This window comes from Sebastes umbrosus, chromosome 22 (assembly GCF_015220745.1).
Source record: "Sebastes umbrosus isolate fSebUmb1 chromosome 22, fSebUmb1.pri, whole genome shotgun sequence".
Lineage (NCBI taxonomy): Eukaryota > Metazoa > Chordata > Actinopteri > Perciformes > Sebastidae > Sebastes > Sebastes umbrosus.
The window spans coordinates 24,105,907-24,132,693 of record NC_051290.1 but is presented as its reverse complement, the minus strand read 5'-3'; the positions used below and the strand labels follow the sequence as shown (position 1 = coordinate 24,132,693).

The following is a 26,787-nucleotide window of genomic DNA, read 5'->3' as shown; positions in this document are numbered from 1 at the left end:
AATTAATTAACAACACAAATGAATGACAGATATTGTCCAGAAACCCTCACAGGTACTGCATTTAGCATAAAACAATATGCTCCAATCATAATATGGCAAACTGCAGCCCAACAGGCAACAACAGCTGTCAGTGTGTCAGTGTGCTGACTTGACTATGACTTGCCCCAAACTGCATGTGATTATCATAAAGTGGGCATTTCTGTAAAGGGGAGACTTGTGGGTACCCATAGAACCCATTTACATTCACTGATCTGGAGGTCAGAGGTCAAGGGACCCCTTTGAAGATGGACATGACAGTATCTCCTCGCCAAGATTTAGCATACATTTGGAGCGTTATTTAACCTCCTTCATGACAAGCTAGTCTAACATGGTTGGTACTGATGGATTCATCAGGTTTCTATAATTTCATATGATGTCATATATTTTCCCTTTAGCTTTAAACTGAGCTCGCTAAAATAAAAACAAAAAACGCATGTTGCATTAATGCGTTAAAGAAAATAGTGGCGTTAAAACAAATTTGTGTTAAAGCATTATTGTGTTAACTTTGACAGCCCTTTGAAAATGGCCATGGCAGTTTTTCCTCGCCAAACTTTAGCTCAACTTTGGAGCGTTATTTAACCTCCTTCCCGACAAGCTAGTCTTCACTCCTCACTCTTCACTCTAGCTTTAAAACTGAGCCGCGGTGCCTGGGTTAGCTCAGTTGGTAGAGCGGGCGTCCATGTATCAAGGCTTGGTCCTGACCGCGGCGGCCCGGGTTCGAATCCGGCCTGTGGCCCTTTCCGCATCCACTCTCTCTCTCCCCCCTTTCCAAGACTCTATCCACTGTCCTCCCAATAAAAATGGAAAATGTCCCCAAAAAAATAACTTTAAAAAAAAAAAAACTGAGCCGTTACAACCTAAAAATCACAAGTTGCGTTAAAGAAATGATTGACGTTAAAACTAATTTGTGTTAACGCGTTATTACCGTGTTAACTTTGACCGCCCTGAAGTCAATGCTTGTTGTTTCTGTGTGTGTTAATGATGCATACATTTATTGTCAAGGTGTGATTGTGTGCAAACATAATTAGTAATTCAGATTATTCATGTGTGTGTGGGCAGATCCATTGTTAGTCCTTATACCTAAACGACAACATCAAACAGGTTGTTTGCAGCCTCTTCCATAATGACCCATATGACCTTTAAAAAATGACTCATATGACTGCTGCTGATCTGCAACCTGTTTGATATTTTGGGAACTGTTCACAACCTCACTGTGATGACCAGACTGTGGGAAGTCACCGTGTCCAGCTGTTGTTTGTCAGGACGTATTTACAGCACGTACCGCGGCCATCTGCAGTTCATCTTGTTCTGTTCATGTTCTTCTCTTATTTATAGTAACAACCACGTACGAAGATGGATGGCACATTTTCTTTGCGCTGACATGGATCGGTAAAACAACAGCGTTCCTCTGCCATCTGCTCATTTAGTATCACATCGGCACATTCTTCTTCTCTGGCTTTTTCCATGCATACGGAAGCTGCATAGGACTACATGTTTAGTTTAGTTTATGTTGTTTTCAACTTATACATCACACATCTTGGCCCTTTTTGTATTCACTGACTGAAAGAAATAAACATACCAGGCATGCTATGAAAAGAATAGGTGAACAATTGTTATCAATGCTTTTTACACCCTATCTGATACTAGTAATACCTGTCGCTGCACTTTCACCCTCACTGTCCTTATCCTCCTCGCAGCTTGTTGTCTTCCTCACTATTAAAGTCTACATTCATCCTCAGTAACATCAGCTGGGAGGGCTAGTTCTACCTTCTTCTTTGAAGAGACATGCATTAATGTGTCCATTCTGTAAATGTGTAAAATATAAGCATATGCTCTGTAGAGAGGACTCACACAGTGTAGGTGTGGGCGATACATCGAATATAGTCGATGTATCGCGGCATATAAAATGACTATATCGCCAACATCGACTTGAAATTGTCATGCAATGTTTTTAAGCCATCCCGCCGGCATGAGACTCGCTTTGGTATTTCCTCCGCTCCCTCTCACACAGCCATACGTCACAGACTCCGCCCCCATCCAGACCTCCAGAGAAGCCGCTGAGAGGAAGAAACAAGCCGTCTGTTTGGGTTTTCGGCCGCATCGCTGCAAAGCGGCAGCAGTGTTACCGCTAGTAATGTGTTCACCACCACAGCAAAAAAAACACTAAAGTAAACAAAACTCTGTTTCCCTCCCGTTTGATGTGTTAATATAGTTTTATATCGCCAGGTGGCGTTTAAAAATGTTGTTGCAAGCAGCAGTCTGTGTTTGTGAAAGCTGTTCCATCCGCCTCTTTACATGTGTGCCATGAACAGTTTCATAATGAACCGAAAATACTTTTACACTTCTCAGTGGGCTGGCTGGCTGGCTGGCTGGCTGGCTGGCTGGCTGGCTGGCTGGCTGGCTGGCTGGCTTGCTGGCTGGCTGGCTGGCTGGCCCTCAACGGGCGCATTTCCTCCACGACAGTGCGCACACTGCTCTAGTTCGGCTGAGTAAGGCCCGGGGCCGGAGGGGGGGGGGGTGACTCTCAGTTGCGCGGGGCCATTGATTGAGGGTTGCTGTTCCCCCTTTCGCTGCGGGCAGGGGCGGTCCCCTGCTCCGTACTATAGTACAGTACTTGAGTAGCCTACAGTCCACTACTGCTAGAGCACGACATTAAAATTGTTCCAATAGAAACCACTAATGAATATAAACAACAATGTTTTAATGCAGACATACAGTGTGCTGCAGTGACTACAAGAATCATCAAAATGGTGTGATTGTATGCATCAAAGGGTTAAATTGAGCATTTATGAAGCGCTTAGAGGATATTTGAAAATATGGTGATATATATCGTGTATCGCGATATAGCCTAAAAATATCGCAATATTATTTTTAGGCCATATTGCCCAGCCCTAACGCAGTGTTCTGCTACAGAAGACTATACAGTGTAATAACCTGAACTTTATTACAACTACCTCATATCAAAATGATCTAGGTTCTTTTGTAGAGTTGAAAAGTAAATTATGATGACTGTTATGCTTTTGAATAGCAAAAAATGTCACGGTGGGAATCCATAACGGTATGATGTTACCTCAAGGCAACATTGGCATTTTAACAATTTGCCATTATTTACAAATAAAGTACATTGAACAATTAAAAATCAAACTTCACTCATCTATTAATGCGAATCCATTGTATTGTAAAATGACAGTTTTCAGACCATTTTTGTAGAGCTGAATTATATGTGGAAGGCTGCAAACAGGGATTCAAAATTCAGCCTCCAGAGAGTCATGGGACACAATAAGACACTGCTATTGGTTTCCTTCTTGTCCTGCCTATTTTTTAAGGTATTGCATCATAATTGCCGATATGTTGTGTGAGTGTAAAAGCCCCAAAATGGGTTTGTTACTTTGAGGCAACACTGTCCCATAGAGGGTTAAGTGAATTACGTCCCTAGCTTAAATAACCTAACAAACTCCTTTTAAGCTAAATCATAATGTTTTTTTAGGGTTGTCAAAGTTACAATCATAATAACACGTTAACGTAAATTCATATATATATATATATATACACACATTTGCATAAAGCAGCATATTTGTCCACACCCATGTTGATAAGAGTATTAAATACTTGACTAATCTCCCTTTAAGGTACATTTTGAACAGATGAAACATGTGTGATTTAATTTAATTAGTTTAATTGATTGACAGCCCTAGTTTTTTTTTACTAAACCTAACCAAGAAATTTTGTTAAGTTTTTGTTCACAATCCATGAGAAAATGTTTCCCTCTAAAGGGGAGATAGGGCTGCACGGTCAGCGTCTATATCTTTAGCTGATTAAAGGAGGCTGCACCAGCTTTCAATGGTTATCTGTCTTGACTGTGTCTACGCTGAAAAAAGAGGTCTTTGTGCAACATAAAGTCAATAATACAGAAGAGGAGTGTGGTTGTTTTAGAAGTAAAGCCATTAATGAGGTTGCTGTATGCATGATTCTAAATAATGGTAAACAACAGTAGAATTAGGTCTGGGTTTAAACACAAGAAAAACAGATTTAAATAAGAACAGGCAATGAGGATATGTGTGTGTGTGTGTGTGTGTGTGTGTGTGTGTGTGTGTGTGTGTGTGTGTGTGTGTGTGTGTGTGTGTGTGTGTGCACATGTAGGAATGTGTGTTTATCACCTCTGCAATGCTCAGTGTGTATTGGACAGGCTGCTTCCTATCTTCTCCTCTCAGGGAGAGTATCAGCGTAGTTCACAGGAAACTAAACAGCACTGCAGGCGAGCCATTTAACCGGGCTGATAAAGCAGCAATACATCACACAGAGAGAGAGGACCAAGAGAAGAGGAGGAGGAGGAGGAGGAGGAGGATGAGGGGGTAGAGAGGAGGAAGGATTGGAGAGATATAGGAAGTGATTGAGAAGAGAGGAAACAGATGAAATGAAAGAGAAATAGGTGACTTATTCTCACAATCTTTCTCCTAGAGTCATATAGTTTAAAACCTGGCATGAAAACACAGTTCATTAGCTTCCAACCAAACATGCAGAGTGACTGCACGCATGTCTCAGCCAACCAATCACATCATCTGTAGATTATAATTGGTGTTGTGACTGTGAAACCCTTCGTAGAGAGAGCTACACAGATACGGCTGGAGACTCACAAAGGATCATGCAGCAGACGCCTAGTTAAAGCACAGATGTCGCCGCCGCCGCTTTTCACCGCGGGGACAAATTGCTGCCGCACTTATGTTTGTTTAAGCCATCTCTGCTCTGAGAGATAAAACAGAGGAGGGTGGCAGGGAAATGGGATGGAGGGATTTTCTTCTTATTAAACTGCCCCACAAAGACAAACAGCACTTCCTGTTTGTTTGTTTGTTTGTGTGGTCTGAAGCTGCTTAACATTCAAGGGTTATATTTCATATCCATTCACACCACCAGCTACAAATGCTGCTAAATGATTCAATGTCACAATGATACTTTGTATTGGGGCAATTTCACTACTCACACTTGTGCTTGTTTGGTTTTGAAACTTCTTGGTTTGCCTAATTACTATGTTTTCATTACTCATGCATGATACCCTGTGGTTCATTCAATCTTTTAGGTGGAATAAATCCTCTATTATTTAGGACTTTTGCAGTGGTCATATCATTGTAGATGGGTAGAATTTAATGAACATTTCAAGTTGCTCATTCCTGCCTCAGGTGAATTGTACCTTCTACTTGCTGTTATTGTAAAAGGAGAGTCTGATGGGACAGCTACGACCAGCAAGACGAGGGTCACGTGACTGACCGGGGCTGTTAGCTGTTAGCATTTTACTGGCGGACAACTACTGATGGCAGTGCGAGCCAATACTGTAACACAATATCTTACAGATCACGATGGCTGTGGGTTTGAAGATGTTTTCTATGGACACAATTCAGTATGAAGTGATTACTGTAAATTTCTCTAGCCAGGCATTCTGATCTGAGTTGGGGGACGTCTATAGTTGGGCCACGCCCAGTCCAGTCGCCAGGAGAAAACGTTGTCACTGGACGATTCTGCAAACTACTGAAAAGTTAAATATCGCCGTTTTTGCATTCGGTCAGAGCAAGTGGTGTCGTACAACTAGTGACCGTTATTGAAAGTAACATGGTATAATAAGAAGCGAGAGGTTGGATGGGTCAAACAAACACAGCACTTTCACCCAGGAGGCCGCTGTTCATGTCCTGTGTGAAACCAGAAGTAAACATTGTCTTTACACTTTTTATGTAACGTTCTTCAGCGGGTTACGTCACGTTATGTAAGAATGTTCGAAAGTGCGGTTGTTATCTATTTATGCTTGTTATGTTGTTATGTTGTTACAGTTCTTACGCTATGTTGTTAGGCTCTGTTGTTAGGCTCTGTTGTTAGGCTACGTTGTTAGGCTACGTTGTTACGCTACGTTGTTACGCTACGTTGTTACGCTACGTTGTTACGGCTACGTTGTTACGGCTACGTTGTTACGGCTACGTTGTTACAGCTATGTTGTTACAGCTACGTTGTTACGGCTAGGTTCCTAACAAAGTGCTGTTTCACCTGCATGAAGTACAGAAGAGGTATGTTTCTTAAAAAGAGCCAACACACAAGAATTTCAACTGAAACAGTTGAGTCACTGTTGTGGTAGAGCACAATACTGTAAAGGCACATCTTTTTCAGCCACACGGTTTAAAGCTAAGACAACAAAACTGTGAGAAATGTCACAAAAGGCCTTTACAGAAAGTGCTACGCTGCATTGCAAGTGCAACATTGAAACTCCTTCAGTCAGAAATATTGAGCCCTTTGAGTGCTGTAGGTGTTACATACAAGATGTGAGTGTGTTACAAAGTGATGGAGGTGCAGAGAGAGAAAGAGAAAAGAAAAGAAAGCAACAGTGACGGAGTGTGAAGACAGAGAGGAAGAGTGAGAAACACTGTCATCCCAGTATCAGTAAATCTGGTCACTTACTTCTTCTCGTCTCCCGATCGATGTGCCTGACCTTCGCAGCTGTTTTCCATCACCGGCGGCAGTGACCCATTCCGACGCTGCCTCTCTCTTTCTCTCTCTCTCCCGCCGTATCAATCCCTCTGTCATCTGTCATTCCACACCTCCGGAGTGAGGGATCAGCGTCATCCATCTGCCTACAGAGAAAGGGGGAGGGAGAGAGAAAAGAAAAGAGACTTTTGTGAAACATTCCAGATGAAAACTAAAGCCCCCCTGAAACCACAGTGGCTCCCACACACACCCACACACAGGCACACACACGCACACACACGCACACACACACACACACCACACACACACACACACACACACACACACACACACACACACACACACACACACACACACACACACACACGCACACACACGCACACACACACACACACACACACACACACATATACACACACCGGGAACAACAATAACAACACAACAACAACAACAACACAACTACCATTAATCCTCAGTTCTTTCATCCAACACACGCACAGTGACACTGAATTAACACCCTCCACATATATGCTTAGATTAGATAAATCATCCCTATTCGTAGAAGCAGGAAACACCAGGACACAGCAGGAAACACGGAACCAATTAGCAAAGGATAAAGATGACAAATTGAGCTCATGTTATGCGGAATATAGAAATGACAAATGTGCTAAAGTATGAATTACAGCTCTGTGAATGAACAGAACTGAAACAAAGAATCAAAGAAAAGTGCTGAATGGTTATAGTATGAACATTGGGTAATGCTTCATTTTGCGGGACCATCATTTCCTGGAAATAATTTGGTATTAATTATAGGGAAATTAAGGATGTCTTTGATAGAAAAGATCAATTTAAACCCGAGTAAATATTCATATATTGTTTCTGGAATATTGGAAATTCCTCATATAATTTATGTTAAAGGTACAGTGTGTAGAATTTCGAGGAAACCCCATTTGCAGCAAAGGAATATAATATTCATAACTATGTTTCATTAGTGTATAATCACCTGAAACTAAGAATGGTTGTGTTTCCGTTAGCTTAGAATGAGTCCTTCGTATCTCCATAGGGAGCGGGTCCTCTTCATGTTGCTCCTCCATGTTGCTCCTCCATGTTTCTACAGTAGCCCAGAACAGACAAACCGAACTCTGGCTCTAGAGAGAGAATTTCATGTTTCTACATTACCTGAAGGCCACCGTAGTTCTCCGACATGCTTGTGAAACTACGGTAACGTGAGCCGCAGAGTGTTAACCGTGGTACTGCCAGCCGCCGTCTGACTTCAGTTGCTCCTAAAGTAGTGTTATTATGGTATGGATGGTCTCTGAGCGAGGTGAACGGCGTTACCACGGTTTTGAACTCGGCGGCTCACGTAACCTCAGTCTTGGAAAGGGAGGAGTGAGCAGGGGGTTACTCAGTTGGTTGCAATCTGCAACCACACCACTAGATGTAGACAAATCCTACACACTGTCCCTTTAAATCGTATGTTAGACACATTTTATATTTCTCTGACTTAAAGTTATAAAGTCATGTAATGAAACCCCATTTATGACACTGTTGATGGTTGGTATTTTTAGTAACATTTTGTAATTACCTGTCTGTACAGTCGTTTTCACTGTTAGTGGGGGAGACCGCCATTACCGCCCGGGATTCAAATTGCCTACCTCCCCATACCTACACGAAAAATCTGTTTGTTTGCACTGAAAACACACACATCAGTTGCTCCTCTGTTGTATTTCTGACAGGAGTATTGGCTGTCGTATTAAATTGCACTCACTGCTCCATGGATGTCGTCAAATGAACCAGGGCAGAAATCTTAAGGATTACATTACCAATCGATTGGGATTTATCAATTCTGAGCGTGCAGATTTGTATAATTGGCCTCATGCAGGAATCGATATACAAACAAATGTCCTCTTATTTTGTTCGTCTAGGGTTTGTAATTACCACCAGCCACCAGCCAAATGCTGGTCAAATATGCAAGTGGCTGCAAAATTTTCTTCACTCACCAGCCAAAAAAACAATGGTCATCTATTGAGTGGCTGGTAGATTTGGAGTCCACCAGCTACAGTGGCAGCTGGACAGAAAGGAGTTCATTTCCAAACCGGATTTGTTCCTATTTTGTTGGTACCCATTGATTTCTGAGATTCACCAATGTTTTATTATTTTTGCTCTTCTCTTACGTAAGTGAACATTTTACGAAGTTCTTCTTCTTACAATTTTGTGCCAGAGTAACACCTACCCTTATATAGTGTTTAAAGGGCGTTACCTATGCTAATACTTTCCCTTATATAGTGTTTAAGGGGTGTTACCTATATCTAATACCTGCCCTTATATAGTGTTTAAAGGGCATTACCTATGCTAATACCTGCCCTTATATAGTGTTTAAAGGGTGTTACCTATGCTAATACCTTCCCTTATATAGTGTTTAAGGGGTGTTACCTATATCTAATACCTGCCCTTATATAGTGTTTAAAGGGTGTTACCTCTGCTAATACCTGCCCTTATATAGTGTTTAAAGGGTGTTACCTATGCTAATACCTGCCCTTATATAGTGTTTAAAGGGTGTTACCTCTGCTAATACCCGCCCTTATATAGTGCTCAAAGGGCGTTACCTATATCTAATACCTGCCCTTATATAGTGCTCAAAGGGCGTTACCTATATCTAATACCTGCCCTTATATAGTGTTTAAGGGGTGTTACCTATGCTAATACCTGCTAATATCTATGCTAATAATAAATTCAATCCTCTAATTTATGATCAAGTGGGATTCATCATCCAGCACATCTGGGTAAGAGCAGATATGGATGGTTAAAAACGTTTGCTGCATCTGGAGTTGACTTATCTTATTTTTTCTCTTAACAGAAAATTAAGAGAAAATATAAGATGAATTTCAGAGATGTTACTGCATGAGGCCCATTGTCACGTTTTCCCCTTTAATCATTACCAAATTACTTAGTGAGAAAATGATTAGGAAATGACGGACCCGCAAATTAAGAATGTACAAAACTAGGAATATATAAACAATAATCAAATACAATCACACCTCAATCTGAGGAAACCTGATATTGACTGTGTTCTTTGATCAAATTAGTTTCTAACCTTACAGAAGATACCAGAATTTCGATTGTTATACTTTAAATCAAATGAAAAAGCAACTACAGGTAAGATCACTGACAGAAGAAGTATAGTAATGTGACATAGAAGTGGCACTGTGGTTGGATTTATACATTCACCTGTAGCGGTTCCATCTCAGGCATCTACTGTATGTTTTTTCTTTCATAAAATACACATTGACACAAGGGATTCAGAGCAATATTGTTTAACAAGCCACCAGGAGGTGATACTTGTGTACAAAAAGTGCCCCGGGGAGTCACTGGGACACTATGTGATAGTTGTCTAGCATTTACACTAACACACTTTGTGCCCCTGTTGGCAAGCGATACCCACAGGAGCAGGTTCAGAGTATGGATTGTGTTGTACTGTCACAGGGGTCATTTTCATGAGCAAAGGCACTAAGCCATGAGGCCACCTAATGGACTGCACAGATGGAGCGCCATTATAGGAACCAGAAGGATGGACTGGGTGGGGTCTGTGGGGGAGGTGATGGAGGAGGTTTAATGGAAAAAGGCAGAATAAGTACAGGAGAAGTGAAAGCATATAAGAAATAATAATCCATTACATCTAGTTTTATACAGACGTAGGCAAAATTGTTGGACCTCTTCCGTTAAAGAAAGAAAAACCCACAAAGGTCACTGAAATAACTTGAAACTGAGAAAAGTAATAATAAATAAAAATTTATTGAAAATTAACTAATGAAAATGAGACATTGCTTTTGAATTTTGGTTCAACAGAATCATTTTAAAAAACAAACTAATGAAACTGGCCTGGACAAAAATGATGGTACTCTTAACTTAATATTTAGTTGCACAACCTTTTGAGGCAATCACTGCAAACAAGTGATTTCTGTAACTCTCAATGAGACTTCTGCACCTGTCGACAGGTATGTTGGCCCACTCCTTGTGAGCAAACTGCTCCAGCTGTCTCAGGTTTGAAGGGTGCCTTCTCCAGACAGCATGTTTCAGCTCCTTCCACAGATGTTCAATAGGATTTAGATCAGGGCTCATAGAAGGCCACTTCAGAATAGTCCAATGTTTTGTTCTTAGGCATTCTTGGGTGTTTTTAGCTGTGTTTTGGGTCATTATCCTGTTTGAGGACCCATGACCTGCAACTGAGACCAAGCTTTCTGACACTGGGCAGCACATTTCGCTCCAGAATGCCTTGATAGTCTTGAGATTTCATTGCACCCTGCACAGATTCAAGACACCCTGTGCCAGATGCAACAAAGCAGCCCCAGAACATAACCGAGCCTCCTCCATGTTTCACATTAGGTACAGTGTTCTTTTCTTTGGATGCTTCATCTCTTCGTCTGTGAACATAGAGCTGATGTGACTTGCCAAAAAGCTCCAGTTTTGTCTCATCTGTCCAAAGGACATTCTCCCAGAAGCTTTGTGGCTTGTCAATATGCATTTTGGAAAATTCCAGTCTCGCTTTTTTATGATTTTGTGTCCTCCTCAGTTGTCTTCCATTGAGTCCACTTTGGCTCAAACAGTGACGGATGGTGCGATCTGACACTGATGTACCATGACCTTGGAGTTCACCTCTAATCTCTTTGGAAGTTGTTCTGGGCTCTTTGGTTACCATTCGTATTATCCGTCTCTTCAATATGTCATCAATTTTCCTCTTGCGGCCACGTCCAGGGAGGTTGGCTACAGTCCCATGGACCTTAAACTTCTGAATAATATGTGCAGCTGTAGTCACAGGAACATCAAGCTGCTTGGAGATGGTCTTATAGCCTTTACCTTTAACATGAAGGTCTGTAATGTTCTTTCTGATCTCCTGAGACAACTCTCTCCTTAGCTTTCTGTGGTCCATGTTCAGTGTGGTACACACCATGACACCAAACAGCACAGTGACTACTTTTCACCCTTTAAATAGGCAGACTGACTGATTACAAGTTTGAAGACACCTGTGATGCTAATTACAGGACACACCTTAGTTTAATATGTCCCTATGGTCAAATTATTTTCAATCTTTTCTAGGGCTACCATCATTTTTGTCTAGGCCAGTTTCATCAGTTTGTTTTTTAAAATGATTCTGTTGAACCACAATTCAAAAGCAACAGCTGATTTTCATTAGTTAATTTTCAGTAAATTTTTATTTATTATTACTTTTGTCAGTTTCAAGTTATTTCAGTGACCATTGTGGGGTTTTCTTTCTTTAACGGAAGAGTACCAACAATTTTGCCTACGTCTGTAACTGTTTATTCAATGTAGGATCAGGCACACTATATAAAACTATATCTATACAGCATTTTACCCTTCTTAGCTCCAAGACTTACAGTAGAGAGAAATAAGAAATCATACACTACTATTATTTTATTATTATATAATGTATTCATATATACTGTATAGGTATTCAGAGGCTTGTAAAACTTACATTAGTGCAAATAAAGTTGATTACATGCAGTTTAATTGGGCAATTTGTGTATTTACAATAGCCTCTAAAGACTGATGGTTGTTGCAAGATTATTTATAAGCTCAGACAGCAAAGAGCATCTTAAAGCAGCCATCTCTTCTTTTCATCTTCAACTCAGATATCCTTCAGGTAAATTAGTCTCTGTGTACCTCACCTATTAATCACAAATGTGAAAAATTGACAACAGAAATGAGAGTAAGTGAGTAGCGGGAAGGGGGGAGAACCAAACACAGTTAGGTTAATGAGTTAATGAGAGGAGGGATTGTGAGTTGAGGAACTTCTATTGTGATTTGATGCTATATAAAAAATAAATTGAATTGAATTGAATTGATTTGAACAATGCAAGTAAATGTTGGAGCTGTAGAGTCATAACTTTTTTATCAGAGCAGGGACGGAAAGTCAGATTTATTGTGCTCATTGTATGAGAAAAGGAAACAAAGGGTGGATTTCTTTTATTTCTGCAGCTACATATTCAATGAATAGGTAAACCGATATGTCTACTGAATCAAGAAGGAGAAAGGTATAAAGAGAGAGAGGGTAAGAGAGGGTTTCCATCATCTTTTTTTATGCACATTTTCAGTTTTCGCATTTGCGCAAAATGTCGCATTCACCAGAATGGGACGGACGTACAGACGGACCACCAGAAACATGATGCCTCTGAGGGCCACGGCTCGCACCGGCACGAAGGAATAACAATGTTGTTCACACATGCACTGTTTAAAAAAAATCTCTGCCAAGAAAATAAAGCAAAAACTCAACTAAAGCGGTGTCAAGGCCAGTTGGCAGGTTGGGCCACACGGCGGCGACGTTGGCGGCGGGGTGTGTCGTGGGAGTGTTACATGTAGCAGTGATCTCTGTAGCACATTCTGGCGCCTCTGCTCCTCAATATAGTGGAAGAGTAACTACACATTTATGGGTCACCATGTCACAAAGTCCTGTTAGCTGGTTATTTAGCCACCTCTGCTGTTCATGGATGTATTTATACCACTGTTGCATGACATGTCACCTCATTGGGTGAGGTTGGGGGCTCACCTCACAAAGGACATAATGATGCACACCAGGGCTGTGGTGGCAGGAATCTGGCAATATGATACGCATCACGATACGTGGGTTACCATTCAATATATCACAATACTGTAAGCAAGGAGATATGTTGTGATTTTTATTAAATCTAATTTTAGGAAAACTATCATAATATAAAGAAGACATTGCCATATGCATAAAATTTGAATTAAAAAGTTTACCTTTTTATACAGTCAGAACAGTGGGATCTGCATCTGCATTAATCATAGTCCCTGTAACATCCAGCATCACAGCACTACTCTGAGAGGACACATACTCTGAGAGGACACACACTCTGAGAGGACACATAGTCTGAGAGGACACACACTCTGAGAGGGCTCATACTCTGAGAGGGCTCATACTCTGAGAGGACACATACTCTGAGAGGACACAAACTCTGAGAGGACACATACTCTGAGAGGACACAAACTCTGAGAGGACACATACTCTGAGAGGACACATACTCTGAGAGGGCTCATACTCTGAGAGGACACATACTCTGAGAAGGCTCATACTCTGAGAGGGCTCATACTCTGAGAGGGCTCATACTCTGAGAGGACACAAACTCTAAGAGGACACATACTCTGAGAAGACACATACTCGGAGAGTACACATACTTTAATCTTTGCATGTAAACTATTAATTAAAAATCAATGCTGTGGTTTTAAGAATCGAGAAAGTATCACCAAACATAATATTGCGATACTCAATATTTTTGACATTTCTTTACACCCGTAGTGCACAGTCTGACGTTACAAGCCTGAATACACTCCTGTAAACATAAAAAAACAAAGTTTCTGAAAATCTTCACCCTGGCCGGAGATTTGCCAAAGCTTCGTTTTCAGTGACCTAAGTTGTGTTTTGGGTGACTGAAAGGCCAAAAGCTTAAAGGAAGAGTTTGTCATCATTCAAAATATGCTCATTCACATTGTGATGGTGTGAAAAGAAAAGATCATCTAATGTCTTCGAGCAAACTCTAGAAAGTGAAGTGAAACTCTCAAGAAAGGGAATAAGTATGTTTCCCAAAACTATTCTTTTAACAGTAAATGTTCCTTGATGTTAAATATATTGTATCAATGCATTAAGCTACTTTGTCCAGCGTGTAGTGGAGTGTTCAATAAAAGTGAAGTGTTGCTGAATCTTCATTAGTAGCCAAGAAAAGCCTGAAGCTTTACCTGCTACTGATTCAAATGAGCTTCCCTCACAGAGACAAATGACGTCATTAAAAAGCAAGAAAACACGAAGGGTGGCAGGCAGCAGGGAGTTATTAATCCTGGCACGTCCGCTTGAATATATTCTCTTTAAGGAAGTTGATGGAAAACGTACTGATTCACATTCCACTTAGCTGAGATGTCAGAAAGCAACTTGTGCAATAGTTTAATGGAAGACTGAGTCAGAAAGAGAGATGAGAGATGAACAGAGAGAGAGAGAGGGAGAGAGAAAAGAGATACAGAAGGTTTAAAGAGTGTTTAAGGAGTTGATTCTCTGCTGGATGATGTAAAGGCCAATAACAAAGAGCTGCTCTGCTAATGTGATACCACATAATCCCTCCATCTGTGTTTGTGTCGGAGACAGAGAGGGGGATGGCTGACTCAAAGATGTTGTGTCTGTGAAGGGGCCGTAAGGAAGAAGGAAGATGATGTGCAGCACAGTGAGAAAGAGACAGCGCTGGATGTCTGTGTTTGTTAGTGTGTGTGTGTGTGTGTGTGTGCGTGGGGGGGGGGATGTTGATGTGTCGACGGTATTACGATGCAGCATGTAAAAATCGGGCAGTCAGATAACGCTCTGAGACACGACGGAGAACAGAACAGAGCGTTCCTTAAATCAGTCAAGAGACTCAAGATTATAGGAAGTACTCAGACGCATACAAAGAGCCAGAGAGGAGGAGAAAGACGAGCCTCCGGGCGCCGCAGAGAGAGACAGAGACGGAGAGAGAGAGAGAGAGAGAGAGGGGAAAGAAGGCAAAGATTCAAAGGATACTAATGATAGATGAAAACAAAGCCAGAGAGAGAGATGGATCGCTATAACAGGGTTTTACTACTATTGCATTTTTTTTAAAGAGGGAAATAATAACAATTGAGGAAGGAAGCAGAGAAGAAGAAAGTTAGGACACAGAAGAGAGAGAGAAGTGTTAACCCTCTGAGACCCATAATAGACCTGTTCTAGTCTTTTTTAGGGGGTAGAGGGTTTTTTGAGGGGGAGATAGCAGGTCAACAGTAGATGTCACATAGAAGTGGTGTACATCATCTGAAAGCTGGAACCTGAAGATTAATCTGAGACGCTGCTCAGCACTGTGTGACAAGTTGTTGTAGTCATAAATAAATTATGAAAGTGTATATGGGTTTAGAACATTATAATACATTTTATTTAGTGCCGCCTTTCTGGACACCCAAGCACACATTATGATAGAAGTAGTCTCTAGTTTGATCCATCCATCCTCTGAATGCTCTAGGTCTCTAGTTTGATCCATCCATCCATTGAATGCTCTAGGTCTCTATTTTGATCCATCCATCCTCTGAATGCTCTAGTTCTCTAGTTTGATCCATCCATCCTCTGATTGCTCTAGGTCTCTAGTTTGATCCATCCATCCTCTGATTGCTCTAGGTCTCTAGTTTGATTCATCCATCCTCTGAATGCTCTAGGTCTCTAGTCTGATCCATCCATCCTCTGAATGCTCTAGGTCTCTAGTTTGATCCATCCATCCTCTGAATGCTATAGGTCTCTAGTTTGATCCATCCATCCTCTGAATGCTCTAGTTCTCTAGTCTGATTCATCCATCCTCTGAATGCTCTAGTTCTCTAGTTTGATCCATCCATCCTCTGATTGCTCTAGGTCTCTAGTTTGAACCATCCATCCTCTGATTGCTCTAGGTCTCTAGTTTTATTCATCCATCCTCTGAATGCTCTAGGTCTCTAGTTTGATCCATCCATCCTCTGAATGCTCTAGGTCTCTAGTTTGATCCATCCATCCTCTGAATGCTCTAGGTCTCTAGTTTGATCCATCCATCCTCTGAATGCTCTAGTTCTCTAGTCTGATTCATCCATCCTCTGAATGCTCTAGGTCTCTACTTTGATCCATCCATCCTCTGAATGCTCTAGTTCTCTAGTCTGATTCATCCATCCTCTGAATGCTCTAGTTCTCTAGTTTGATCCATCCATCCTCTGAATGCTCTAGGTCTCTAGTTTGATCCATCCATCCTCTGAATGCTCTAGGTCTCTAGTCTGATCCATCCATCCTCTGAATGCTCTAGTTCTCTAGTCTGATTCATCCATCCTCTGAATGCTCTAGGTCTCTAGTTTGATCCATCCATCCTCTGAATGCTCTAGTTCTCTAGTCTGATTCATTCATCCTCTGAATGCTCTAGTTCTCTAGTTTGATCCATCCATCCTCTGATTGCTCTAGGTCTCTAGTTTGATCCATCCATCCTCTGAATGCTCTAGGTCTCTAGTTTGATCCATCCATCCTCTGAATGCTCTAGGTCTCTAGTTTGATCCATCCATCCTCTTAATGCTCTAGGTCTATAGTTTGAGCCATCCATCCTCTTAATGCTCTAGGTCTCTAGTCTGATCCATCCATCCTCTGAATGCTCTAGGTCTCTAGTTCTGATCCATCCATCCTCTGAATGCTCTAGGTCTCTAGTCTGATCCATCCATCCTCTGAATGCTCTAGGTCTCTAGTTTGATCCATCCATCCTCTTAATGCTCTAGGTCTATAGTTTGATCCATCCATCCTCTTAATGCTCTAGGTCTCTAGTTTGATCCATCCATCCTCTGAATGCTCTAGTTCTCTAGTCTGATTCATCCATCCTCTGAATGCTCTAGTTCTCTAGTTTGATCCATCCATCCTCTGATTGCTCTAGGTCTCTAGTTTTGAACCATCCATCCTCTGATTGCTCTAGGTCTCTAGTTTTATTCATCCATCCTCTGAATGCTCTAGGTCTCTAGTCTGATCCATCCATCCTCTGAATGCTCTAGGTCTCTAGTTTGATCCATCCATCCTCTGAATGCTCTAGGTCTCTAGTTTGATCCATCCATCCTCTGAATGCTCTAGGTCTCTAGTTTGATCCATCCATCCTCTGAATGCTCTAGTTCTCTAGTCTGATTCATCCATCCTCTGAATGCTCTAGGTCTCTAGTTTGATCCATCCATCCTCTGAATGCTCTAGTTCTCTAGTCTGATTCATCCATCCTCTGAATGCTCTAGTTCTCTAGTTTGATCCATCCATCCTCTGAATGCTCTAGGTCTCTAGTCTGATCCATCCATCCTCTGAATGCTCTAGGTCTCTAGTTTGATTCATCCATCCTCTGAATGCTCTAGGTCTCTAGTCTGATCCATCCATCCTCTGAATGCTCTAGGTCTCTAGTTTGATTCATCCATCCTCTGAATGCTCTAGGTCTCTAGTCTGATCCATCCATCCTCTGAATGCTCCTAGGTCTCTAGTCTGATCCATCCATCCTCTGAATGTTCTAGGTCTCTAGTCTGATCCATCCATCCTCTGAATGCTCTAGGTCTCTAGTTTGATCCATCCATCCTCTGAATGCTCTAGGTCTCTAGTTTGATCCATCCATCCTCTGAATGCTCTAGGTCTCTAGTTTGTGGCTGTAAAGTTTCATGAGGCTGTGATTATCCTAGAGGTCACCCCAGGTCATTTTATACAGTGAGTCAATGAAATGTCTCCTATGGGGACTAACATCATCACACATGAATACAGTTGGGCTCATTGGATCTACAAGAGTCGCAGCTTTACAGTGAGGCCCAATGTATGGAGTTCACACTGTTTATGGACCCCAGTGTGCAGAAATATTCAAACACACCATTTTAGAATGGGCCAAAATAACTAATTTATCCTGCATAAAAAAACTGCATGTGATTATCATAAAGTGGGCATTTCTGTAAAGGGGAGACTTGTGGGGTACCCATAGAACCCATTTACATTCACATATCTGGAGGTCAGAGGTCAAAGGACCCCTTTGAATATGGCCATGACAGTTTTTCTACAACCAATTTTTAGCCCAACTTTGGAGCGTTATTTAGCCTCGTTCCCGACAAGCTATTGGTTGTTAGTTAGGTTATTCCTCAGGTCTTCTAGTTTCAGTTTCATATGATATCTGTAGCTTCACTCTATCTCTAAAACTGAACCTGCTACAGTCTCTGAAAGACAGTAAACTTGGTCGGGATTGCCCACGATCACAGAAGAGAACAAACTGTGTGAATAAAGGCGGGAGGAAGGTGGAGGAGTTAAAAGGGAAGAAGGGAGGACAGAAGCATGGAGGAAATGAGCAAGAAAATAAAGGGAAAGAAGGAAGGGAATATAGGGAGAAAAAAGCAGGTAAGACAAAACAAAAGATGGAAGCAGTAAAGGAGCAAGAAAAGAAGAATGGGTTGAATAAAAAAACATGAAAGAACAAAATAAGTAAAATGAACAGGAAAGAGATAAAGCAGGGATGAAAACATAGAGTAATTGGAGAAGAAGGGGGCTTAGAAACGTTACAGGAGAGAAAGGAGGAAACAGTGAAGCATTCAAGGAGGGAAGGAAGGGATACAAATGGAAGATAACAATGAATGAGACCTTTTTAGAAAGGTGCATGCTAAAAACAGCTCCTAACACTTTGCTCCCTCTATTATAAACTTTGTGTGACAAACAGTTACCACAAATCAACCAAAACTGTTTGTTCTTGATCCAGGAAATAGTTGATGAAACAATCTCACCACAAGGTCCATTTAGTAGCTCTTCTGTTTATTCTCTGAGCACTTTAAGTACCTGTTGTCTATCTTTTTATTCCTAAAGCAAAGTTGTGGTGAGTATGTCTTTTCTCTACTGTTTCCAGGGTCAAGAATAAAACAGCTTTTAAGTCAGCATTGACAAGAAGTCCATAAAGTGCTCTACGACTCAATGACAACCGGGCAAATTCCATCTGCTTTTGAAGATCATGTAATATGACAACACATTCTCACTCCCAACTCGTCAAATACCAGCGCTTGGTCAGTGGCCCCAAGGTTCAAACTATGAAGTCTAGGTACCCCTCTGGCATCAGTTTTGGACGTGTCAGAGACCGTTTATTTAGAAAATCCGCCTTCACAGGAAACGCTCATTACATGCATAGAGTCTATTTTTAAAATAAACTTCCCATGTAGGTTTACTTAGTTTTAAATTGCTACTTGGTTAGGATGAGGCAACACAACTACTTGATAGTAGGGATGCCATGGGGGAACTGACACTTTGGTACCAAGAATTTGCCATCAACAAAGTTGATGGCAAATTTCTGAAAACATAATGGTTCTTGATTTCTACATAGCGCAGGTATCAGGGAGCAGGGCTCGAGACTAACGGCGGCCCGACGTAAAGGACGCAGTAAACTCACTATCAACGCATCCAGGGGACGCACCCTATTTTTTCCCTGATAATACTACATCGTGAACAACAAATCCATGCTGAAACCGGCAGGAGAGTTAGTAATGTTAGCTGTTAGCAGCCGGTAAGCAGCACAGTCCCTGCTAGGCTAAATAAGAGAGCTAACAGCTAACATTAAAGGAGATGCATCATGTTACATTATGATGTGTTTAGGCTCTATTAGTTTTGGACGAAGGTTAATTATAACGTTATCATGAAGTGTTCAAATTTTTTTTGGTGAGCAACTTTAATACAGTTTGAAGGAGAGTCACAGCAATATAAAATCAATAATAGAGAGGGAATTATGACCTGTTTAACTTCCTAACTCCAAGTGTTTATTGTTTTGTTTTTGCTTTTTTTACTGTGGTATCGAATTGGTATCAAAAATCATGGAAAATCACTGTTATTGACTACTACATTTCTGGTATCCTGACATCCCTATTGATTAGGGTTTAGGAAAGATTGTGGTTTGGGTTAGTAAAAGTACATTTGTTCTGTTAATTAATTATGTCTGTCACATAACAAAACTAAGGCAAAATAAGTGATCATCAACCTCAATTCCCTCCGCCCTACGCGGACATTCATTCTCTTTATTCTACATCATTGGTAAATGGTAAATGAACTTGCCATTTATATAGCGCTTTTCCAGTCTTGCGACCACTCAAAGCTCTTTACACTAACATGTCAGCATTCACCCATTCATACACTGATGGAGGGCTGCTAAGGTACCAATTTTGCCCATCAGGATCTAATCTAAATACTCATTCACACACCGATGGCTATGCATTCGGAGCAATTTGGGGTTAAGTGTCTTGCTCAAGGACACATCGACATGTGACGGGTTAGGGTTAGGGTTAGCCGGAGCAGCCGGGGATCGAACCACAGACCTTCCGGATTGGTGAAAGACTTTTCTAACCTCTGAGCCACAGCCGCCCCCATAATTATTAGATGGTCTGAGCATCTAACAATGACTCGGATGGGTTTATATTTGAGTTGGCTGAAAGCCCGGTATGTCTCATATTGACACTAAATGGTGCCTCACTGCGTCTGTATCAGACGTTGAGGGTCACTGACCAAGTGTTGGTGTTTGACGAGTTGGGAGTGAGAACGGGTTGAATATGATTGACACCACCAGAACATCCACTAAATGGACTTTGTGGTGAGATGGTTTTCTCTGGATTAATATTTAAATGATAAGAAGCAATAGGATCTAAATGATGCGATATAAACATTATAACAGATCAACATTACCTCTGCAGTAAGACACAGGCTACAAATTTGCCTCAGCGGTGGTCTCCCAGTTAATTTGACAAAGACGTATTGATGTTTAATTAGTACCTTTAAGTTCATATAGCTGTAGACCCACTATGCAATCTGTATTTGTAACCCCACGGGGAGTAAAGGAGGGATGGAGGGATGGAGGGATGGAGGGGAAGGGAAGTGAATAAGGCAGAAATGGGAAAATGTCACTCAGAGTCGATAAATGAGGTAATGAAAGTGGAGCATTTTTCAATGCTACCAGCACTATTTGTACAAAAAGAAAGAAATACACACTCGCAAACAGGAATGTGTAACCACTCACCATGCATCACACAAACACTCCAGCAGGAGAAACTCATTATGTTTCCTGAAAGGCCTCTCGGCGATTAATCACAAGCATACCCCCCCATACGTTTATCAGCCGGTATCACTCAACTGAGAGAGCTTGAGAGGACGTACTGTAAAGAGTGAATGAAACACAAAGGGAGGAGTTATTAAGTGAACATGAAATAGGAATTTTTAAGGCACCTTCCGGCAGAAAGAAATGAATTAAGCCGCAAATAAAAAGAGACAGAAGACGGATTACAGCTGAACTTTAGAAATGTCAAGAAAGAAAATCTAAATTAGGATTGTTCCATGAGCTGAAATCAAAACAGACTAACCAAAGAAAAGGTAAACTTCAATAATCTGTTATATCTTTAATTCTCGTTAAAAGTCAGCTAATGTATTGCTTTTAAGAGAAAACGGTAGAGATGCACTCTTCAGTATATTGTAATCTACTACCTAAAGGTTTGAGTGAGGTATGCGTGTAGCAGTAGGTTCAACATTTCTGAAGGAATTTCAGCCGTTTTTAAGCTGTTATACAATTAGTCTGATGCATTCATGCTTCGAACCATTATCATTATTTATTTAACAATTGCACTTCCATCCACATTTATCATATAATTTATTCATTGAAAAAAACAATTTCCGCTTCGAGTGAATGAAAATGCTTGTTTTGCAGTGTTTGAGGAAATTGGACCAAATTTTGCTCTCCAACTTTTTCTAATTTGAATTATTATTATGATTCACAGATTGAGGCCCAGAGACATGTTTAAATCTTGGTGGAGGTCATTTTTCAATCAACAACAGAAATACTGTGTGTAATAGGAAAACAACGAATTTGTTATTTACTACTGCAGCAGGGCGAGTATTGACTCTCCCCAGTGTAGTATCTGTCCACATCCTAGTATACCATAGCTTTGTATCGGCATGTTAGCCTTCCACTACGGAAACTTAACCTCAGGAAATAGTAGGGGTGTGAATTATAAGTTTAATCAACATTTTGATGATATCACAAAGTCTGCCATGAACGATATGAGATGATGTCATATCATATGACTATTTAACAGAGTCAGCTACATTTATATCAACACATCACAAAAAGCAACTAAAACATGATTCAACAATTGTATTACTGAGCTCTTCCTGACATTTAAATGAAAAACAATCTATTATTTTGAATAAAACGAATAAATATGAAGTGAGAATTTAAAAACAAGACTTGGTCAGAACCAAGTGTATGGCTGGAACTTATATGGTCAGTATGTGAATTTGTGGCTAAATTGTTTACACAAATAGTCAGTGATCATGTCTATAATGTCAGTTTTTTCCACTTATGTTTGATTGAAAGACAACTTATAATGAAGCAATTGACATTCAATCAGTAAATTATACATAATATACAAGGTGAAAATGTATTAGCATGACATACAGTATGGAATGTTTAAAAGTATTTCAGTTTTTTATTAAAGCATGTGTATCAAAAACATTCATCATATAAGTGGTGTGTAACAATATATATAAATATACTTTGATACATTGAACCACTGACACGCTCCCCAGAAAACATAAACACAGAACTGTTCTCCACCTTTTCATTTTGAAAGAGCAACGACCAATGAGGAAACTCCAACAGTCGGCCGACCAATCCTGTAACTTCATCACTCAGTCAGTCACTCAGTGACAGATTTTTGCATTTGTAGGACTGGCTCTTTGCGGTCCAACCAAAAGAGGCCTATCTTAAAGATGATGATGAATTTTAACGCCACTAGCGGGCTGTAGCGGGCTCAGTTTTGAAGCTAGGATGAAGACACTGGTATCAGTAAGACTACAGAGACAGCAGAGCTGTAGTCTTACACACTTCTCTGCGCTTCCATTAGAGAAATTACCCACCCAAAACCTAACTGAGACTGTGTCTGCCCCAGGGCCACTTAAATGTATTAAATTAAAAGTAAACAGAAGAGGATTTAAACATAATAATCTCATACAATCTAACACTAGAACTGCAATAAAGCAACAAAACAGGAGAATTAAATGTGGACTGTTAAATATCAGATCTCTGTCATCTAAAGCTCTACTAGTGAATGATTTAATATCAGATAATCACATTGATTGATTTTGTCTTACTGAAACCTGGCTGTGTCATGAAGAATATGTCAGCCTAAACGAATCCACTCCCCCGAGTCATATTAATACTCACATTCCTCGAGACACCGGCCGAGGAGGTGGAGTTGCAGCCATCTTCGACTCAAGCCTATTAATAAACCCTAAAACTAAACTAAATTATAACTCATTTGAAAGCCTTGTTCTTAGTCTTTCACACCCAACCTGGAAAACACTACAGCCAATTATCTTTGTTATAGTGTACCGCGCTCCAGGCCTATATTCTGAATTTCTATCTGAATTCTCAGAGTTTCTATCAAGCTTAGTCCTGAAAACAGATAAAGTCATTATAGTAGGTGATTTTAATATTCATGTGGACGTTGATAATGATAGCCTCAGTACTGCGTTTATCTCTTTATTAGATTCAATTGGTTTCTCGCAGAACGTGCATAAACCTACTCACCTCTTTAACCACACCCTCGACCTTGTTATGTCATATGGCATTGAAATTGAACATTTAATTGTTTTTCCACAGAAATCTCTTTTATCAGACCATTATTTAATCACTTTTGAATTCTTATTACTAGACTATACACCATAAGACAAAAGTGTGTACACAAGATGTCTATCTGATAGTGTTGTAGCTAAATTTAAGGAAGTGATTCCATCAGCATTAAATTCAATACCATGTCTCAATATAACAGAGGGCTCGTATGCTAACTTTAGCCCCACCCAAATTGCATAGCCATGTTTTCCTACAACCTTCAGTAGTAGTGACTTCATGAGTTTCTTTAATGATAAAATCCTAACTATTAGAGACAAATTTAATCACCTCCTACCGTCAACTGGTACCAATTTATCCTCAAACTTAGGAACCTTAGAAACAGCTGTACAACCTGATAAACTGGGAAAAAAAGTTTGGAAATGTGATGGATTATTTCTCTGTTGTTACAATGCTAATGGTCATTGTATTTTACATCGTTGGAAAGCCTGTTTATTTACCTTCACAATGATGTCCAACTTGTAAGGATCATGCATTTGTGGGATGAGCAGCACAGCTGATTATGTGGGGAGTGCACAAGAACAATTTGCCAAAATGCTCTGCCAATGGTAAACAGTGTATTCTCCTGTTGGTATTGACTCTTGTTTTGAGTTGTTTGGTGGATTGGATGATTGAACTCTCTATCAGTAACAAGGAACAAACAAGACATATTGGCAATTTTACACTTTATTCATTTAATACACCGTCAGGAGCCTCAGTAGCGGGTGGAAGATCCATACGCAGGCACAACAGCCTGGCACCTCCTCCTCATGCTGGTCACCAACCTGGTCACACATTGCTGTTGGATGGGGTTCCATTCCTCAACCAGGATTCGTTGCAGGTCAGCCAGCGTGGTTGTGTTGGTCACTCTAACACGTACAGCACGCCCAAGCTGATCCCACAAGTGTTGAATTGGAATGAGGTCTGGACTCTTGGCAGGCCGTTCCATTCTCTCTACTCCCACATTGTGGAGGTAGTCTGTGATAACCCTGGCTCTGTGGGGGAGAGCGTTGTCATCTTGGAGGATGAAGTTAGGTCCCAGATTGTGGAGGTATGGGATTGCCACTGGCTGCAGAATCTCATCCCGATATCTCACTGCATTGAGATGGCCTTCAATGATGACAAGCCTTGTTTTGTCAGTGAGGGAGATGCGCCCCCCACAACATGGCACTACCCCCACCAAAAGCTGTTACTCCATCGGTGCAACAATCAGCATAGCGTTCTCCACGTCGTCTCCATACTTTGACCCTGCCATCCGACTTTGGCAGACAGAACCTGGACTCATCACTGAACATGACATTCCCCCACATGTTCAGGTTCCATTGACTGTGTTGTCGACACCAGCGCAAACGGGCCTGATGGTGAAGGGCAGTCATTGCAGGCTTCCTGGTAGCCTTATGAGAATACACTGTTTACCATTGGCAGAGCATTTTGACAATTTTTTCTTGGGTGCTACCCACATAATCAGCTGTGCTGCTCATCCCACAAATGCATGATCCTTACAAGTTGGACATCATTGTGAAGGTAAATAAACAGGCTTTCCAACGATGTAAAATACAATGACCATTAGCCTTGTAACAACAGAGAATCATCCAATCCACCAAACACAAGTTTACCAACTTTTTTTCCCAGTTTATAAAGCGTCTCTAGATAACTTCTGTTATGATTTGACGCTATATAAAAATAAATTGAATTGAATTGAATTGAATATGAAACTACAAAAAAGAAATCCATCGGTACCAACCATGTCATACTAGCTTGTTGCGAAGGAGCCTAAATAACACTCCAAACTTATGCTAAACTTTGGCGAGGAAATGCTGTTATGTCCATCTTCAAAGGGCTCCCCTTGACCCCTGACCTCCAGATATGTGAATGTAAATGGGTTCTATGGGTACCCACGAGTCTCCCCTTTACAGACATGCCCACTTTATGATAATCACATGCAGTTTGGGGTAAGTCATAGTCAAGTCAGCACACTGACACACTGAAAGCTGTTGTTGCCTGTTGGGCTGCAGTTTGCCATGTTATGATTGGAGCATTTTGTTTTATGCTAAATGCAGTACCTGTGAGGGTTTCTGGACAATATCTGTCATTGTTTTGTGTTGTTCATTGATTTACAATAATAAATATATACATACATTTACATAAAGCAGCATATTTGCCCACTCCATGTTGATAAGAGGATTAAATAATACATACTAATTAAATCTCCCTTTAAATTACATTTTGAAGAGATAAAAAATGTGCAATTAATTTGTGATTAATCACGATTAACTGTGGACAATCGGGATTAATCGCAATTCAATATTTTAATCGATTGACAGCCCTAGAATCAATATATATCGATCCACATCGATGTATTGTTACACTCTTAAAACAGAGTGAGGTTCTTACTTGTGTTTCTAATGTATTTCACCTGGGACATTTCAGATAATGTATTTGTCATTAAAAAGACTAAAGTGGGATCAACTACACCATATCACAACTTAGATATAAATCTAAGTTGAGATATATACAGACGTAGGCAAAATTGTTGGTACCCTTCCGTTAAAGAAAGAAAAACCCACAATAGTCACTGAAATAACTTGAAACTGACAAAAGTAATAATAAATAAAAATTTACTGAAAATTAACTAATGAAAATCAGCTATTGTTTTTGAATTGTGGTTCAACAGAATCATTTTAAAAAACAAACTAATGAAACTGGCCTGGACAAAAATGATGGTACCCCTAGAAAAGATGTAAAATAGTTTGACCATAGGGACATATTAAACTAAGGTGTGTCCTGTAAATAGCATCACAGGTATCTTCAAACTTGTAATCAGTCAGTCTGCCTATTTAAAGGGTGAAAAGTAGTCACTGTGCTGTTTGGTATCATGGTGTGTACCACACTGAATATGGACCACAGAAAGCTAAGGAGAGAGTTGTCTCAGGAGATCAGAAAGAACATTATAGACCTTCATGTTAAAGGTAAAGGCTATAAGACCATCTCCAAGCAGCTTGATGTTCCTGTGACTACAGCTGCACATATTATTCAGAAGTTTAAGGTCCATGGGACTGTAGCCAACCTCCCTGGACAT

The 26,787-nt window shown here is 40.6% G+C and overlaps 1 protein-coding gene across 1 annotated transcript in view; it reads right to left on the bottom strand.

Moving 5' to 3' along the window:
* Positions 1-26,787, bottom strand: part of htr2cl1 (5-hydroxytryptamine (serotonin) receptor 2C, G protein-coupled-like 1) — a 242,005-nt gene that overhangs the window by 64,901 nt on the left and 150,317 nt on the right. The window contains exon 4 of the mRNA XM_037758286.1: positions 6,475-6,647. The gene's annotated coding sequence lies outside the window, so the exon portion shown is untranslated. The remainder of the gene's footprint in view (positions 1-6,474; positions 6,648-26,787) is intronic.